Source organism: Lontra canadensis, unplaced genomic scaffold (genome assembly GCF_010015895.1).
Source record: "Lontra canadensis isolate GAN:19392208 unplaced genomic scaffold, GSC_riverotter_1.0 scaffold90, whole genome shotgun sequence".
Lineage (NCBI taxonomy): Eukaryota > Metazoa > Chordata > Mammalia > Carnivora > Mustelidae > Lontra > Lontra canadensis.
The window spans coordinates 6,123,021-6,139,771 of record NW_022631084.1 but is presented as its reverse complement, the minus strand read 5'-3'; the positions used below and the strand labels follow the sequence as shown (position 1 = coordinate 6,139,771).

General features: G+C 37.8%; 1 protein-coding gene across 4 annotated transcripts in view; it reads right to left on the bottom strand.

Annotated features, from left to right (window-relative positions):
- SERPINI1 (serpin family I member 1) overlaps window positions 1–16,751 on the bottom strand; it is a 72,881-nt gene that overhangs the window by 34,304 nt on the left and 21,826 nt on the right. Inside the window, exon 1 of one of the 4 annotated variants that reach the window (XM_032836094.1) lies at window positions 5,765–5,769. The exons of the other annotated variants lie outside the window; for them this stretch is intronic. The gene's annotated coding sequence lies outside the window, so the exon portion shown is untranslated. Of the gene's footprint in view, window positions 1–5,764; window positions 5,770–16,751 lie in introns of those variants that run through there. 4 annotated transcript variants of the gene reach the window in all.

The window sequence follows — 16,751 nt, the reverse complement described above, 5'->3', positions numbered from 1 at the left end:
TGATTTACTAAGAGAAATGACTGACCTAGATCAGTAGCAGTGAAGCTGGAAAATTTGTCAAAGAATTTGTCACACACAAAAAAGGAGTCATGACCAGGACACCTGGATGGCTTAGATGGTTAAATGTCTGCTTTCAGCTCAGGTCATGATCCCAGGGTCCTGGGATCGAGCCCCACACTGGGCTTTTCGCTCAGCACACAGTCCAATTTGGAGCCTGCCTCTGCCCCTCCTCCCACTTGTGCTCTCTCACTCTCTCAAATAAATAAATAAAATCTATTAAAAATTATTATTAAAAAAATTACACACACATACACACACACACACACACACACACACACACACATATGGAGTCATGGCCTTGTGAAACAATCTGTATTCTAGCAACCTATAATTTACCAAATTTCGTCAACTGCAACCGTGTTATGCACCTCTCCATCCCCAATTTTAACTCTCTAGAAATCAGAATAAATCTTATGATCAATGTCCAAAGAAACCAGTCGATCCTCAGAGATGTAAGCTGTGCCACTTCCTATGGAAGCATCATAGCCTGGAAGAGAGTAAACTTTTGGCTATTTATTTATCCTTGTTTCCCCAGTTGCCTTATTTTCATTGGTGCTGCCTCGCACAGTCGAATTTTTGCTTGAACTTGGACCCAGAATTGTCCTCAGTAGCACTGTATTGTATGTCAGCACTGAAAAGAAAAAGGGCCACGGAGCCAGCAAAAAGAGGGGAGGATGTAAGTTGACCGTAAGTGACGCCAAGTATTTATCACTTGAGAAATGAACCAACCGATTCTCTTGTAACACGACAACCGAGTATTTTACAAAGGATCCACAAATATAAGACCCATGTATGTAAATGAATTTGTGCAAGGAGATGTATCTCTTGTCCTTGGGATATATACAAAAGAACCGTCTGTTGGATGCCAAGCAGCACAATTAGAGGCAGAAGAATTTGCCAATCTCTCAATATAAATCACAGTGCTTTCAAAGCCAGGAAAGGTGAGTGATCCATGCATGCTTTGTGAAGGACTATTATTGCTTAGGAGCGAGGTTGCCAATAGCTTCCTGATAACTTTCAAATTAGCTGTGTGAAGGTGTGGAGGGGTGTGGAGGTGGAGTAGTCAAATAATCAAATGGAAATGGAGAGAATACACCAGGGGTCTTTGAAATGCCTTAAGATTATATTTTCAATCACAAAGGTGCTAAAAGTTTTTATCAAAAAATGCATTATGAAAAGTAACATGTCATGTGCCTGATAAACAATGGCCAGAAGTGATTCAGAAGGATGAAAAGAAGGCTCCGACTTAAAATTTTAGTTATTAAGGGAATAATATGCTAGTGTATAAATAAAGACACTCCATTGTGCTATATTTAAAAATGAATTATACATTTTTCTTCTTAAAATGTCCTTTTTCCCTAAAAAGAAGATGCTACTTAAATTGAGATGTATTTTAAAACCAAGGGGCCAGAACTGAGGAGATAAAGCGCAGGAGGGTTAATTCTGTAATCACAATATCTATGAAATTAGGATTCTTCCATTTGCTCTTTCTTTTGCTTCTCCCCCCAGCTATCTAGACCACTGTGATTTTTTCTATACTCTCTTACATTTTGCAAAAAACGCATCTTTATGTTCTTTTTCCTGTTCTATTGAATTAAGCAAAAAGGAAAGGTTATGGGTATCTCTTAAATAAGGAGTAAATGGCCAGGTAAATCAAAAGGACAGAACTATGGAGAAAGCAAGCTACAGATATGTAATTTACCAGAAAAAAATTACAAAAGACTTGAAAATGGACCAAGATGATTACTGGATGTCTTCAATGAAAAACTATGAATTATCTAGAATATAACCTTCCAGGGTATCTGACTATGAGTTTTGGTCCCTTTGTCATCTTTGAACTACTTCACAGTTCTCTAAGTTAAAGATAATTGATAGTGATGCAAATGATTCTTGTCTACAAAAATGTGCAGTGTACATGTATGATTGAATACAATTGATTATTGCCCTGTGGATATTGACCAGTTCTGCATCTAGTAAGCAGATGTGTTTTAGTATTCCTCATGAGTTTACATATTCATCTGCTTTTTGGATTCTTTAATGAATTAGTTGTAACAGCCTACTGATTCTCTCATTAGTTAATGAACTAAATAAAATCTTTGATATCTGTTCATTTTATATTTGTTTGAGAGTCAAGATTATACCTTTTAGAAATAATTATCCTTTAACTAGTTTTAAAGATCCTTACAGTTAGAAATTTTTCTTTTAAAAAAATGGTTATTTTCATGGGATAATCTGGTAATCAGGGTAGGAAGGAACTAGAATATTAGTCTTTTCTTAATCACTGATATTCCTTAATTGTTGGTTGAATTAGTACTGTATCACTGGTACTCTGAAATGATTTAGTAGACCTCTGTGACTTTGAACGACTGATCACATAGCAGCAAGCAACGAGCTGGCGGTGCTCCAAGTCTAAAATTCTTGCGTGTTTTGCATGCATCCAAGAGGAAGATTAGGCCTGGAAGAGTCTATGGTGGTCTGCTCATTTAGGGACTAACCAGTCCCAGAAATGCTGAGAACAACCAAGGGATGATGTGCTAAAACTCCCCAGAATTTTTAAAATGCTTTGGTAAATATAAATATATTAAGTCTGAATTCCTTAGCAGTAAGAGGGGGGCTAATTGGAATGAAGATGGATGTGACTCACAAGAGTTCCTTTCCTTGCTGATACCCAAGGCTTCCAAGGAGCTTTGGAGATTTTTGGCACCAAACATCCTCCAACTAGGAGGAGATAAGGGTTATAAACTTCCAATAACATTTCACAACAAAGATAACCTCTTGGGAAATTGTTTGACCTAATGAATAGATGATGAATATGTAAGTCTCTAATCAAACATTTTCCCATGTTAGGCCATAACAAATTTCTAAAATCAAAAACCAAAATACTCAATTATTTTGTGGCCTTCAAAGAGTTAGAAAAATGCAGTCCAGCACCCTCTGCAATGACATAAACATTGCATATTTGTACTCGTCCAATAAGGTAGCCATTTGTCACTTGTGGCTACTGGGTATTTGTAGTGTGGCCAATACACCTGAGAAACAAGTATTTTAATTTTATTTAATTTTAATTAATTTCAATAGCCATTTATGGCTCGTGGTTATCATATTTGACAATGGAGAACTAGAAGTAGGCCAAATAGATCGATTCTTCATAACATTGGTTCTTGACCAAATACAAGTGTTTAAAACAAAAACAGGGAAATTAGTAGCATGAACTCCATAAAACAGGTCTCCTTACTCAGGATGTTTTATTTGCAAACACACTCTTTTTCTTCAAGAGATCTCAATTGATAAAGAGGCTCCATTTGGAATTCCAAAGGCTTTTGATTAAAGCAGGTGACCAACAAGTATCAGTAAGCTGGCAGATCCCAGCCCTGCTGGAAATGTGACTTGGGCTTTCCAAAAAGTGGTAATAAATAATTCCGTCTGGCACAAGCAGGGAGACTTTGTCCTTGCCAATGAATGACTTCCTTTGCAATACTGTCAGGAGAGCTAAACAAGGGACACACAAGCCCTGAGGCAAGATTCAGAGAGTAGTTTCAGAGAGATGGGTTAAAAAGTCATCATCAATCAAGGTCATGTGTGGCTCAAGGCCATTTTGGAACTAAGCCAGGCATTAATGGTCTTAGCTTACCCATTAATGCTTTAAGAAATCCCTGCTGATTGCTCTTACCCAGCCTATGGGCTTAGCTGTTTAAAAGACTGCAGAATGTTCCTGCTGGAAACACCTTGACCAGACCCTCATTTTATAGGTGAGGAAACAAAGTCATCTGTACCGAGCAATTTCTTGTACACCAAGGATATTTAATGAGATACTATAGATGCTTAAAAATATATAAATTTTAAATGTGAATGCAATACCTAGAATTTAATTTACTCACTCATTCATGCATTCAATCATTCATTCATTCAGTAACTACTTATTCTTGACAACTACATACCAGGTCCTGTACTAGGTGCTAGGGACACAGAAGATAACAGGGTGATGCAAGAGATAAGCTTTTGTGATATTTTCATTCATGTATGAGATATATAGTCTTTACAGAGACTTCCAGCTTTTTATTCAGAACTTTAACAATATTGGAATTTCTAATTTCTCAATATTAAAATATTGCTTGTGTAATAAAGTTTTTAAAAGCTGGCTATGTCCCTGAAAATCTGAAAGTACTCAGATATTAGGTTGCTTCTCAATTACTTTGTCCATGGAGGGAGTATTAGCCTAAATTACCCTCCAATCATTCGCTAATCCTTGAATATATACTGAAGGGCTGGGAAAGGGGGTAAAATAGCCAGAGAAATTATTTAAAGAAAAAAATTCTCACAGAAAGGCTTTCTGAGCATTCAAAGCCAGTTTTAACCTATCTTGATAATGCAGAGTCAGAACTGTAAGTACAGTATTATAATGTGATGATACCCTAACAGAGGACAGTAGTAGTTAGGGCTGTTGGCCACACACATGAAATAGCTCAGATACAAGGCATTTATATTTATATTAAATTATATTTGGTTATATTTATAGTGTTTCTGTCTTGTCTTTCTTGTTTGAATTCTCCATCTCTTGCTACTATTTTACTGTCTTGGCTTTAAGAGCCTTCGCAGTTCTTGTTATTTTTCTCTTTTAGCTTTGACCTCTTTATTTTATAAGATAATATGTGAGGGTTTGAGGACATCCCTAAACTCTCCAGAGGTGAAATGCTTAGTTTTACTTTGCCTCAGTGTCTGTTGAGGCCACACAAAGCTATTTTCTTATCTTGGCTAATAACGATAATATTCCCAAGACCCAAGGACTCTTTTAGTAAAATAGTGTAAGCTCATTTTCTTTCTTTTTTCCTTCCTTCCTTCCTTCCTTCCTTCCTTCCTTCCTTCCTTCCTTCTTTCCTTTCTAGATTTTGTTTATTTGAGGGAAGGAGAGAGAGAGTGTGAGAGAGCATAAGCCAGGTGAGAGGCAGAGGCAGAAGCAGACTCCCCAGAGCCCAGAATGGAGCTCTACCCCAGGACCTGGAGATCATGACCTGAGCCAAAGGCAGATGCTTAACTGGCTGAGCCACCCAAGGGCCTCTACACTCATAGGGTTCTGACACCAAGATGATTATAGAAGGATATTAACATTAGGCTGAATTTTGTGAAATTGCCATTTTTATAAGCCAAAGTGGTCAAATATTGGCATGTTCATATGCTTCAACCTACTATTTAGTGAGAATTTACTGTGTGTCAGGCTAAAGATTAGAACTTTTGTATGCTGTTTTGCTACATTTTATTTCATACAGAAATTTCAGTGTTTTGAAAAGTCATCATATCTCATATTTTTAAGATACATACTAGTTTAGAAATCTGGAAAAAATTTATTATGATTTTCTTTTAGAATTCTTTTCACTTTGTGCTAGAAATGCTAGAAATGGACGGAAAGAACTCTCTGACACAAAACACCAGCCTAAATTAGGTGGCTCTTTCTTTAAAAGAAAAAAAAAATACTTGTGGCTTACTTACTGTACGCTGGGGAAATTAAGTTACCTATATTATTTTCTAGACAGTCTTTTGCAGGACTACTATGGGGAAAATGAAAGTGAGAAAGAATGTGTCAAAAAAATAATTTTATTGCTTTGTTTTTGAATGCTCCTATAAATGAAAATATAAAATCATCTTGTTACTGACTAATGTTATATTAATGTTACCTGAAAACATCCACCTGTTAACTCTATTTATAAACCTGCCACACACATTGTAATAGGGGGATTTCTAAAAAAAAGTTTGGTTTCCTCTTCCTGTTCATCACTGTCAAATGTCTAAAAAGGCAACTTGTAATTTTTATTGCAGAGTGTGGGCAAACAAGTAAAACATAAAAAAGATAAGAAAAGTCTCCATGAAAGTGTTCTGGTTACACTTCCCTGTAATTTTCAGAACCACATTCACAATAAAGTGACAGCTTTAGGAAGTGTGTAGAAAGATGAATTAAGGAAATAAACCAATGTTAATGTCAGATAGGAAAAAAAGAGAGAGAGAGAGAGAAGAAAAAGAAATTTGAGGAGATAGTGTACTTCTCCACAAAGCAGTTTCAAGCAATCTAACTAGTAATCAACCCCTATCATTTTCAGAGATCTGGAGAGACATGGATGTAATTATTTTCTTCTGAATCTCTTCTAAGTTTAGTCATCCTCACTGACAGGAAACTGTCCCTTATCAAGCTCCTTACACAGCCAACTCAAGGCTTTCACTATAGTTGGGCAGGTAAAATGGGAGGGATATTTTATGGATCTTATGCTGAGCACCAGTGCTCACTACCCTGGCACCTGGCGAGGATGTGTCGCTCTTCTTAGTTAACCATGGGAAGATCGCAGGGGCGTCAGGGTGAAATGAAGGCGAGGATGTCGGCTTTTCACTTTGTTCACTTGGGGGCCACTTCTTACATGTCTTAAGGATTATTGAAATTTAAAGCTAGGTGTGTCAGAGAAATTTCAGAGAATATTTTTAGGACTCCAAGATAATGTGTCAGGGTCTTTCTTGCAAATGACTTGTCCATAAGTTAGAATAAAATGAAATCGTTCTCTCAAGCTGACTTTTTAAAAAAATACATACAGATAATTGGCCCTGCAGAGAATGACTGAAGGGTGGGGATTAGGTTGGTATGAGCCTTGTAGATTTTACAATGAAACAGATCTATAGATAAATCTTTTAAAAACACAGTTACAGTCCCAGTAAGAAAAACAATGAGAGTCAAAGCTCAACCTCAGTTAAGCTCAAGAGAGGCTACTCAAACAGGATGGGATATGCTGTCACATTTTCTCATTTCAAGTATAGCCTGAGAATCTACAAGTGAGAGTCTAGGAGCTTGAAGACTAGGGAACTGTTAATAAAATTCAGGAATATGCTAGGAATAACTAAGTTTCAAAATGAAAAGAGAAATTCTTCCTATAAAATAGATGCTCTTACCTCAGTTTTCTCCCCAGAGAGCAATTAATTCAGGGACTTCTAGAGGTAAAATCATATAATGGACTAGACATCTATACATAATTGCTAGTCATCTATACATACTTATACAAAATTATTGCTAATCCTCATAACAAGGTAACCTGGAAGGTAACCTCATTTTGCAGATTAAGAAACTGAAACATGGTCAGTTTAAGATATTTTACCATTTTCACATGGCTTACTAAGGAATGAAAAGGGGATCTGAGCTTCTATTTGAAGGCCCAAATCCCATTCTACCTTTTAAAAAAGATTTTATTTATTTATTTGAGAGAGGAGAGAGCAGGGGAGGGGCAGAGGGTGAGGGAGAAGGACAATCAGTTTCTATGCTGAGCTGGAGCCCGATGTGGGGCTCAGTCTTGGGATCCTGAGATCATGACCTAATCCAAAATCAGGAGTTGACTGCTTACACAACTAAGCCACCCAGGTGACCCCCATCCCAGTCCCATGTATTTTTACTGTGCATTGCTGCACCAGTTGGATGGGATGTAGAGGTCACTTGGTCTACTTCTCGAGTTGAATGCAGGAATTCTCTCCGCAAGACTGACTCTGCTTAAATTCCTTGTGTGTGCATCAGCTTTGTGTTTGTGTGTGTATGTGTATGTGTATGAGAGATATCTCATTATGTGTATGTGTATGAGAGATATCTCATTATGTGTATGTGTATGAGAGATATCTCATTATGTGTATGTGTATGAGAGATATCTCATTATGTGTATGTGTATGAGAGATATCTCAGTGTTGGATTGGCTTCCATGATGGTAAGATAGCTCATAATGTTTAGATGAAATCTTACTCCCTTTAACCTATTGACCCTATGTTTGCCAAATAATGCCACAACTGGCTTTAGGTATAAAATATATTAATTAGGATCTTAACTTGCTATGTAGTACATTACAACCCTTCAACTTTTTTAATTAAAAAAAGCTAAATTGGTAAAACATTCATAGGCAACAAAATTCAAAAGATATCAAAAGGCTTATAGTGAAGACCCACTATATCATATCCCCTAGTCAGCCAGTATCTCTTGGTGGAAGCAACAAATGTTATCATCCAGAGAAATCTTAAATATATACAGTATATATATTTTCCCCTTTTCCTTCTTCCAGAAGTAATAACATAATAAACTTCCTTTACACAGTGGTTGGCAACCTCACTTTTTCATTTAGCAACATATCTTGAAAACTACTTGCTGTCATACATAAAGAGCATCCTCATTTTATTTACTTATATTTTTAGCAGCTTCACAGCATTTTACTGTATGGATACGCCATAATTTACTCAATTAGTCCCCTACCAAAGGGAATTTAGATTACTGCAATCTTTTGCTATTACAAATAATTTCAGAAATATATCATTTCACAGGTGTGCAATTATCTCTGCAGGGTAAGTTCCTTGAAGTTAAATGGCAGGTCAAAAGGCACAAGTACTTGTAATTTTGATAAATATTGCCTAACTGCCCTCCATCAAAATTTTATGATTAAAAACCCAGGAATATACTTAGAAAGAAAGAAGAAAGACCTATACAAAAGAAAAATTGAAATACTGCTAAGAAATAGAAAAAAAAAACTAGAATGTTTCATCTTTTATGTAACACTCTTCCTAAAATAAGGACAGATGAACATGTTAAACAACACCATAGGGGTACAGTCAGCAAGATCCAGGCCATGGGAAAGTCCACAGTGCAACAGATTCAGTTTCAATAAATAAAATACAGGAGTAATGGGCAGGGAGAGCTGGGGAGGCAGGAAGCCAGTGACTTTAAAGAGACATATCAATAGATTGCAATGCCTGGTCTTCATTTGGATGCTGCTTGAAATAAACTAACTTTAAAAATCATATATTGTATTGTAAGACAATGGGGGAAATGACTAGGATAAATGGAAATGGACACCTTATTGTTAGATAGGAATATTCAAGATCATAAAGATATTATCACTCTATATATTTAGTGCAATTTCAATAAAAATAGCAACCTTTAAAAATTAGACAAGCCATTCTAAAGTTCACAAAAAATTACACAAGAATAAAAAAAAATCTGGGAAAAAATTAACAGTGATGAGATACTAAAATGCACTTAAAAACAATAATAATTAGAAGAGGGTGTTGAGAAATATAATTTAGTATATGATAACACTTGGCATGTCCAATCAGTGAAATAAGAGATCATTCAGTAAGTACTAACTGGTGTTGGAAGAACAGACTATATGTTAAAAAAATAAAGAAGACAAGTACTTTGCACTTTAAATCAAAATAAATACTAGATGGGTCAAACTTTAAAAATGAAAATTGAAACTTTGAAATTCCAAGGAGAAATCCTGGGAACTTACAAATAAATTCATATATAAGTATACACAAATACACATATATTTTCAATACATAAAACATGTATATATATACACATGTGTATATATGTTACATCTGTGTATATTATGTGTATATGTGTGTACATGTACTGTTTTAAAGAAGTGTTATACACACACAGTGTTGTATTAAAAAAGGCCTAAGAGTGGCAAAGACTGGGAGCCATTAAAGAAAAGAGTAATATGACTATAGGCAAAAATAAAAAGTCTTTACAGCAAAACCACATGAGTGAAGTCAAAGGCAAGTAGCAAAGTAAAAAATCTTAAATTACAGATAAAGTGAAATTTTCCTACTTCATATAAGACCTCTATAAACCAGTAAAACCAACAAAAGTTCTATAGAAAATTAGGCAAAGGACATGAATAGATCTTTCACCTAAAAGATATTTAAAATGCTCTTAAAACGCAGAAAAATATGGTCAAAGTTTTTTATTATTATTTAAAAGTAAAACTCCACTGAGGTACCATTCATTATATATCAGATTAATAAAAGTAATATTAAGGCCTTACCCCTAAAAATTTAAGAATGACCCTAAGGTCATCTGACTTGTAGGAAAAAACTGGTTGGGGCAAAAAAGCAGTAACCTCCCAGAAATTCTAGAATACTCCAGTAATCTGTAGGATTGGGATTACAGTTCTGTCTCACACAAAGTTCACAACATCAGATGATCTCTCTAATCCAGAATGCGCTGGAAGAACTAGAACAAACAAAATCTTTAAGTTTTTAAAAATAGTCAAAAATAAAAATCCATAAAAAAAAATCCATAAAAATACACATTTTGTATTGAAGCTTGTATACTTGACTCAGCAGGGCATTCCTTGATCCCTACTCCAGAATATTTACTTTTATTCTAAATACAATCCTAACAGTAATGTTTGTTTTGATTTGGTTCCCCATCTTTAGCAATTAAAAGAAAACAAAAATAGAGTAAAAGGCTGCTGGAAAAAGGCATATGGTCTTTAGGAAGAAGCCACAAAAGATGTTGTTTTACAGTCAATGAAAGCCTATGCAGATCTGATAAAGACTTGAACCCTAGGACGATTTACTATAGGCACATTTCCTGTGAGAATCATGGCATTGCTGCAGCACTCAGTGTAAGATATTCACAAGGATGCCCTTCAGCCATCTCAAAAATAATTCGTTCTCTGTTCAGTACATCCCTCCACAGGGGATGTCTGATGTATGTCTGATAAACTACCATAAGCCATCAGAAACAAAATATTGGGATATTTACCGAGATACATTTCATTTGTCTGGAAAACTCAATTGCACAGAAAAACAAATTTCTCCTGAGACAGAACTAACCATGATATGACTGTAGTTTAAAAGACAAATAATAAATTGTCATTGGTGTGCTTTTGTTTTTCAACCCACAGGTCAGATTTTCCAGGCTTCAATAATTCTGAATTGAATAAAACCTAACTTATCTTGTGATTACTTACCAAGGAATAGTTCTGTGGCTTTATGACCTTATCACAGAACACGTCGTATTTCAAAATTACTTGCCTTAACGTAATTATGTTAATGAAATGAAATTATGCTCATATTTGAATCTGCATGGCTTAGTAACGGCAGCAGTCAGCATCATCTTTTGATGGCTCGTTGCAATGTCTGTGGCAGGGAGGCTCTCAGGTTATGCTTCTCTTTGATGTTCCTCACTTTTTAGCAATGAACATGGATGGCATTTTAACACTCCTCAGGTATTTTTTTGCAACAAAGTTACTCTACTAGGCAACAAAAGGTGTCCTCGGAGGGGCCAGTTACTTTAAGACTGAGAATCTCGTAGGATTAGATAGTGTGTGTGTGTAGCCTCTAAGGATCATTAATATCATTAATGTGAGGCAAAAGTCCCAGACTAAATGGCTTCTGGGGAAGCATAATTTATTCAGAATGACACGACTCTGAAATGTTTTTATAACCTAGTATTAAAAAGGGAGCTAATAAAACTATTTCTCTAAATCAGCACTTCCCAGTGTGTGGTTGGGGGACTTCCCCGTTGCAATTTCCCGGGAGAGGAGGAAAAGCCCAGGCTAGGAGGCCACATCACCAACCTCTTGAATCAGAAATTCTAGCGCCAGTATTTTCAAGAGATATTTCAGGGGACTGTTTGATGTACCAAAGTGTGAAAATCAAGTTGGTAAGATACCAACGAGGATATGCCTGTCAGTGGAAGTGAGGTGAAAAGGGTTCAGAGGTGAGCGGAACAGAGGAGGAGGAAATAGTGGAGTGCTGATGACAACGAGGTACTTCACAAATTCCTTCACTCATTCCTTTACAAGGTGATGGGCTGCTATGTTCACGTCTGTTGCTAGGATTTTGAATATCTTGAATATCTCTTCTCCAGATGGCAAGCTCCCTGAGGGCGAAATCACATCTGTCTCCCTGGGGACTATCCCCGCCTAGCGCATTGCTTGGTCTATCTGCCCTCAATATCTGCTGAATGGATGATATAAGTATAGTATCTCCACACACAGAGGAGCAAACTGAGACTTGGAGAAGGTAGGTAGCCTAAGACCATCCTGTTTGCAGTGAGTAGAAACTCAGGGCTGCTATCAAAGCCCAGGTGGCTTTCCCTCAATAGTCCCACCTTGTGGGTCATTGCATTGTTTGTAAAGGAGACCTATATCAACATAGCCTTTTGACGCTCAAATCCTCAAAAATCCCTGTAATGGAGTTTATTTAGAAAATATAATAAATTATATAGTATTTTAGAATGGGATAAATATCCTGGCGTGGGGGTGGGGTGGGGACACTCAGCACAAAGGAATAAGAGAGTGAGAGGCTGACAAGGCATATTGCAGTTTTATTTTATTTTTTTATTAGTTTCAGAGGTAGAATTTAGTGATTCATCAGTTGCATATAATACCCAGTGCTCATTACATTTAATGCTCATCACCGAATTAGCCCTTCCCCCAGCCCATCTCCACTCCTGCAACCCTCAGTTTGTTTCCTGGAGTTCAGCATTTCTTATAGTTTGCCTCCTTATTTTCATCTTATATTATTTTGTAGTTTTAAATAAAAAAGCTGAGGAAAGCTTCACCGATTAGCTGATTTCTGGACAAAGCCTTCAAGGAAGCCCCTTCACGTCCCTGATAACTAGAGCCAGAGGCCAGGGATTAGCAAGAGCACATGCCTGAGGAAGGAGTGTGTCTGTTTGGTCCCAAGATTGGCAAGAAGCCGACTCAGGCGGAATGGAGAGGGTGAGGAGGAGAGAGCAGGTGGCTACGGAGGAATGGGAAGAGAGGGTCTAGGAACTGAGCAAAGACAGCCCCTTTGAAGAACAGAGAAATCCAGCAGTAGCTGGATGAGCAGATACCTTGCTTGTTTGAAGCACAAGAGAAAACAGGATGCTGGTCTCCTAGTAGCAATGCTCCAAGAGATGGGGGATTGATGATTTCAGGAGAGGGAACTGTGGAAGTGGTGCTTCGAGGAGGGAGGATGAGCACCTGTGTCCAGGTAGGGGGTGGCCTTGCCTAGCTCAGGGCAAAAGTATGTGGGCACAGATGCTTTTACTTGGGGAGCTATGGTAGCAGGAGACTGGAAGATTTTTAATGGCTTCCCTTTTCTCCATGATACAGGATGCAAGGTCATTAGCTGTGAACAAGCCGGGGAGCAGGTGCTAGAGAACCTGCCTTCAGAACATTTTTCACTGCGTTTACTCATATATAAGCACTGAACTTGGTATTTCTGCTTAAACATATGGAAATATCTTATGCACATACTCTTGCCAAAGCAGCGTTACTCATCTTTGGTTAGGATTAGCTTGGAAAGTAAACTGTGCAAGTAATGAATTTTGAAAAATAAATTAATACAGATTGAAAACCTTCTTCTCTGCTCCCACTTGTACTGTAAATTTATTCTCTCAAAATTATTTCATGTTCTGAATGTCATTGAGGAATTTAGTAGACCGCTGAGCTGCACCCCACAAGTGGGTTTCCAACCATAATTTAATTGGAAGGGTTGTAACTAAGTTTCACCATATGGGACTGCCAGATGTAATCAATGCAATATAAGTTTGAAGAAGGCATTATTGAGTGTGTGTAAGCACATTTTATAAGCAATGAAAGCTATCATTTATGCAACAGAAATCACTCTAATGGCTTATGAAATTAGGACATCAGTAGAATATGTAAGTGTTAGAGGGTTAATGTAGATCAAGTAATTTTGGCTGTAAGATAACACACTTTTTAAAGGCAAACGTAAGTCAGATAATACAGGTATTACTCACCCTTCCTCCACCCTAACACATCAGTCAAATTTGTAGGCTAACATGGCTTAAAGCTTTTATGCTAATACAGTTAATGATACACTTGGAAGCTGATACAATTGGGACTTTAATTTTATTAAACAGAGAATCTGGGCGAATTACTCAGTCATTAAGTAGAGGCCCACAAAGTTTTGAATCTGGGGCCAGTTAATAGTTTAACACGCTGAAATGGCCAGCCCTGAACTTTTTGTTTGTTATTCGGATTCTTCAAGACCTAAAGGTGTTGCAAATCAGTGGCTAATCCCGCAATGAATAAACATAACAAAATTGTGATCCGAAAGTCTATCGCTCAAATTCCTGAAGGCAGGCTCAGAACAAAAAGAAAATCACACCTGAGGAAACCACAAAAGCAGCATTGTTTTTTCCTGTTTGGGATTAGGCTGAAGAGGGCTCTTGTACAAGCAAAGAGTTCATCTGTACTAATCGTGTCTCGGGAGCTGTACTGGTATTAAATATTGCTGAAATACAGATGCATATATCCCATATGCTATCAAAACAATGGCACTCCAAAACTAAAGATTCAAGACTACCCACCATTCAGAGATTAATCATCTGGTATTCTCCCTGACGTTGGCCACTGTTATTTGTCGAACTGTAGTGAATAAAACTTAAATGTTAACACCTTAAATCATCATGACATTGAACTCATCCCCTGCACAGGCTAACGAGAACACATGGTGTGAAACCAATGAAGGAAAGGCAAATTCAGATCCTTTGAACTGTAAACCTTTGGTCAGATTAGATAAATACCAGAGAGATGTTCCACTTCAATAATCCATACGGTTTAAGCAGATTAAGGATTTTAAAGCAGTTAAGACCACACGTGCGCGAGCTCACACGTGCACGTGCATACACACACACACTACACAAATTAGATCAAGGCTACCCGAACTGAAGAATCTCCTGCTGCCAGCATATGAATTTTCAACCTAGGAATAGTGTGGAAGGACTGGAGGCCTGACTTATCCTCTGGTCAGTTGTCTTCACAGCCTTGGTGTCAGGAGAGCTTATGACAAGTTGGAAAGCCAGGTAGGTACATCTCTTGACTTTAGTTGTCTAGCTGGTGGCTGGCTCTTCTCCCCGCCCCCAGAACCATTATAACTTTAGTAAGACCTGATGGATGGCACCACACAGAGGAATTGATGAGTGTAGACAGCTGGACTACAGAGATATTCAGGCAGCAAGATTAATTTAAGCTTGCCAGTGAAGCACAATGTAAGTAGATTCTAAAACAACCCCCAGAGCAAAGTTAATATGAAGAAATTAAAGTTTACTTTTCAATAGTCTGTATGTGGTCTTTCACTGGTGCATGGGGACTAAATGTTTACAGATAAGTAATAAATGGGACCTTGAGGATGCTGGGGTTCAAGGCCAATTCTGTTGTACTTGCTGCCATCTTTGAAGGCTGAGTTATTACGGTTCCTGGTTAGAATAGTATTTCTAGCCCCCTCCCCCTGGTTAACTTCTATTGCTTCTTCATAACTATCTCACTGAAGCTGGCCCCCCGAAAGTCATTTCCACTTTTGTAAGCATAGTCCTCAATGCAGAGTTCTGACTAGAAGATTCTAAACAAATGTCTGTCAGATGAAAGAGTGTAAGAGAGAAATAGCTATGTTTGAGGGATATGAATGAAAAGAAACTGGATTAAGAGTGGGAAGCCTTGGGGCGCCTGGGTGGCTCAGTGGGTTAAGCCTCTGCCTTCAGCTCAGATCATGATCTCAGGGTCTTGGGATCGAGCCCCGCATCGGGCTCTCTGCTCAGAAGTGAGCCTGCTTCCTCCTCTCTCTGCCTACTTGTGATCTCTCTCTCTCTCTGTCAAATAAACAAATAAAATCTTAAAAAAAAAAAAAAAAAGAGTGGGAAGCCTTAACTTAACTTCTAACTACCACTCACTAAACAGCAAAACTTTTCCTTTTGCTGTTTCCAAGTCTACTAAGTGGGAATAATAACAATGCCTCCTCCACCTCCTTTGTGAAGTGGTTATGAGAACAAAGGGGCAACAGTGGGAAAAATGGGATCTAACAGAAACCTGTTTCATAATGGGCAGCCTTAGGCAAATCAATGAAATGGCTGGCACGTATTTCCTATGTTAGGTGTGGATCAAAAAACTTCCCTATCTCTTAGGCTTCTTTTATAAAGGTCTATCCAAATATTAGAAAGTGTGACTGCCTTTTTATTTACTTTAAAGAATACTTTTGAATTTTAATTTGAAATAATTTTAGACTTACAAAGACATTGAAAAAAGTAGAGTTCCCATAAAGCCTTTACCTAGTTTACCTAGTTTCCCCAAATGTTAACATCTTACTTATAACTGATACACAATCATCAAAACCAGATTAGCATTGATATGTTACTATTAACTGATGTATAAACATTATTCAAATTTTTCCAATTATTCCACTTCATTTTTCTGGTCCTGGATTCTATCCAGGGTCTCATACTGCATTTAGTGGTTATGTCTCCTTACTCCCTTCCTTCCTTCCTTCCTTCCTTCCTTCCTTCCTCCCTCCCTCCCTCCCTCCCTCCCTCCCTCCCTTCCCACCTTCTATCCTTTCTTTCTTACTTATTTATTTTAGAGAGAGAGAGAGGGCATGCATGCACTCGAGTGGGTGGTGGGGTGGGGGTAGAGGAAGAGGGAGAGCGAGAATCCCAAGCAGGATCCACTCCCAGTGCAGAGCCTGACGCAGGGCTCAATCTGACCCTGAGATCATGTACTGGGCCAAAATCAAGAGTCGGACACATAAGCAACTAAGCCACCTAGGCACCCCGGTCTCCTCCAAAAAAAATTTTTTTTGAAGATTTTATTTATTTGACAGACAGAGAGAGGGAACACAAGCACAGGGAGTGGGAGAGGGGGAAGCAGGCTTCCCGCTGAGCAGGGAGCCTGATGAGGGGCTGGATCCCAGGACCCCGAGATCATGATCTGAGCCGAAGGCAGAGGCTTTTTAACCCACTGAGCCACCCAGGCACCCCTCCTCCAAATTTTTAAAAACTATCTTGAGGGTAGATGTATTAAGACTGCAAATATCCTATTTCTCAACATGTTTTTGGTCACTAATTTTCACATCCATTATTATTCTTATCTGCAACAATTAACAGG